Genomic DNA, 3,731 nt, shown 5'->3' on the forward strand with positions numbered 1-3,731 from the left:
CTTCGCGAGGGCAGGCTACGGAGGGAAGGGAAGATACTGCGTCTCTACTACTGAGCGTTCATTCCAGTATAATGACCTGCAGTGCCCTATACCACAGCCAAACTTTTGCTTTACACCACTACGACCTGTCGCGATTGGGCAAGCGCATATCACCCAGGTTAGGCGCAGGAAGTCCGAAGTTATTGAGGTAACCGATCAGCTCCATGATCATTTACAGGCTTATGATGAACCAGATCAGGTCCTTATCCCACATTTAACCGAAGTATTACGAGAGTTGAGGCTCAGAGTGGATCAATCCGTAAAGCCATACCACCAACTACAAACTAAAATCAAAGTACTGGAAGAGGATACCGAGGTAGACTTACAAAGTCAGAGTTGGTGGAGAAAGGTCTGGGACTGGGGAATAAATGTGAACATCCACCCATGAATTCGAATAATTTCACATATACTGGTCGGGATACAATTGATCTTAGCAATAACATGGGGCGTAATGACCTGCCAGGCATGCAGACACCACGCACAACGAAGACGGACAAATCACCGTTCCCAGGATACTAAACAAGCCTGTTTTATAAGGGGGCAGGTGGATTTGGCCTTTGTAAATTCGATTTAAGCAACCGGGACTCGTGAAACCGCGTGACTGGCCAGCACGTTGAGGCAGGGAGTACCGGGCCGTGCACAAAATCTAATAAAGGTCGAATGGTCGGTTAAAAGGGGACTAGGACTGGTCCCTTTACCGAAAGGGGGAGTTGTTGTAGGAGGTAGGCACCTTTAGAATACACCAGAATACTAGGCATTAGACACCTGCTAGATATATCAAAACGTATATAAGTGTAAAGTGGCCACACATAAAATGGCTGCCCAGGCATGATGGGAAATCAGGTAGTCAAGCTGTGAACTGTAAAATGTTCAATGACCGAGCAATAACCCTGTGAGGCCCACTATAGGAATGCCTTGGATGCAGGATAAGAATAATGAGGAGAGAACCCATCTCCCGTATTCAAGGCCATAAACCAATTAATTCCCCAGGAAGAAAGAGATAAGACAATCCATCTCCTGTAAACAAGGTTAGAAACCAATTATTTATCCAAGAAGAAAGAACTAGTGAGAGAACCTATATCAATCATCCCAAACTGACAAAAGACGAACACATGGTTCCTGAGACATGAGGGGAATTCTATTGGGTTAAAAGAACCTATATGTAATCTATAATCGTTGCGATTGGCTTGTGTCCAGCTGTGATGGGCTGTGTAGCTGTAGGAAACTGTTTTGTAACTGTTGTGAAACATATAAAAGTGCTTGTAACCCTTTGTTCTGTGGAGAGAAACCTGGATACGGTCCTGAGTTTTTCCTCCCCGCTGATCGTTATAAAAGCTGCATCAGCATTGGAACCGACTCTGAGTGTTGAGTGATTCTTCTGAGAAAACACTAACGCTAACAGGGACCAACATTTACTTTATTCACTCTTTTCCGTTTTATATAACTGTAAAAAATTTTACTATCCGTTTTTATGTTTTGCGCAAGTTTACCTTCGTAATCTATCTTTCCTTTCTTTATTGCTTACTTAGTTTTTCTTTGCTGTCGTTTAAAATTTTCCCAATCTTTTATTTTCCCACTAACCTTGGTCACCTTATACACATTGGTTTTTAATTTGATATTCTCCTTTATTTCCTTGTTCATCCACGGCTGGTTATCTCTTCTCTTACCGCCCTTATTTTTCACTGGTATATATTTTTGTTGAGCACTATGAAAGAGCTCCTTAAAAGTCCTCCACTCTTCCTCAATTGTGCCACCGTTTAGGCTGTGTTTCCAGTCTACTTTAGCCAACTCTGCCCTCACTGTAGTCCCCTTTGTTTAAGCATAATACGCTCGTTTGTGACACCAATTCCTCATCCTCAATCTGTATTACAAATTCAACCATACTGTGATCACTCATTCCGAGGGGATCTTTTACTAGTAGATCGTTTATTATTCATGTCTCATTACACAGGACCAGATCTAAGATAGCTTGCTTCCTTTTAGGTTCTGTAACATACTGTTCTAAGAAACAATTCGGTATGCATTCTATGAATTTCTCCTCAAGGCTACCCCGTGGGATTTGATCTGACCAATCGATATGTAGGTTAAAATCCCCCATGATTACTGCCGTTCCTTTTTCACATGCCTCCATTATTCCCTTGATTATTGCCCTCTCCACCGTGTAGTTATTATTTGGGGGCCTATAAACTACACCCACCAGTGACTTTTTCCCCTTATTATCTCTAATCTCCACCCACAATGATTCAACATTTTGTTCATTAGAGCCAATATCGTCTCTCACAAGTGCCCTAATATCATTCTTTATTAACAGAGCTACCCCACCTCCTTTCCTTTCTTGTCTATTTTTCCGAATTGTCAGATATCCCTGTATGTTTAATTCCAAATCTTGGCCACCCTGCAACTACGTTTCTGTAATGGCCACCAAATCATACCCATTTGCAATGATTTGTGCCGTCAACTCATTTACTTTATTTCGAATGATGCGTGCGTTTCAGTAGAGTGTTTTAATACTGGTTTTTAAACCATGAATTTTAGTTTTGAACGCTCCTGCAGCCCCTTTATATTCGTTGCCCTTTTTGTTTTTTGCCTTGGGTTTCTCTGCCCTCCACTTTTAGACATCTCCTTTCTGTCTTTTGCTTTTGTTTCCTTTTTGTTTCCCTCTATCTCTCTGCATTGGTTCCCATCCCCCTGCCATATTAGTTCAACTCCTCCCCATCAGCACAAGCAAACACTCCCCCTCGAACATTGGTTCTTGTCCTCCCCAGGTGCAGACCGTCCGGTTTGTACTGCTCCCACCTACCCCAGAACCGGTTCCAATGCCGCAGGAATTTGAATCCCTCCCTGCTGCACCACTGCTCAAGCCACGTATTGATCTGAGCTATCCTGCGATTTCTACTCTGACGAGCACGTGGCACTGGTAGCAATCCTGAGATTACTACTTTTGAGGTGCTACATTTTAATTTACCTCCTAGCTCCTTAAATTCATCTTGTAGGAACTCAGCCCGTTTTTTACCTATATCATTGGTACCAATGTGCACCACGACATCTGGCTGTTCACCCTCCCTTTTCAGAATGTCCTGCAGACACTCCGAGACATCCTTGACCCTTGCACCAGGGAGGCAACATACCATCCTGGAGTCTCGGTTGCGGCTGCAGAAATGCCTATCTATTCCGCTTACAATCGAAGCCTCGATCACTATCGCTCTCCCACTCTTTTTCCTGCCCTCCTGTGCAGCAGAACCAGCCACGGTACCATGAACTTGGCTGCTGCTGCCCTCCCCTGGTGAGTCATCCCCTTCAACACTAATCAAAACTGTGTATCTGTTTTGCAGGGGAATGACCGTAGGGGACCCCTGCACTACCTTCCTTGCACTGCTCTTCCTGCTGGTCTTCCATTCCCTACCTGGCTGTGGATCCTTCACCTGTGGTAAGACCAGCTTGCTACGTGTGCTACTCACGTCATTCTCAGCATTGTGGATGCTCCAGAGTAAATCCACCCTCAGCTCCAATTCCACATCGTGGTCCGTCAGCAGCAGGAGGCGGTCGCACTTCCCGCACACGTAGTCGTCACGGACAACAGAAGTGTCTCTGAGTTCCCACATGGTACAGGAGGAGCATATCACGTGACCCTTAGATACACTTAAATTGGCAACAACAATGTTAACAAGTTAATTACTGTTATAGGAGAGAAA

Source organism: Pristiophorus japonicus, unplaced genomic scaffold (assembly GCF_044704955.1).
Source record: "Pristiophorus japonicus isolate sPriJap1 unplaced genomic scaffold, sPriJap1.hap1 HAP1_SCAFFOLD_30, whole genome shotgun sequence".
Lineage (NCBI taxonomy): Eukaryota > Metazoa > Chordata > Chondrichthyes > Pristiophoridae > Pristiophorus > Pristiophorus japonicus.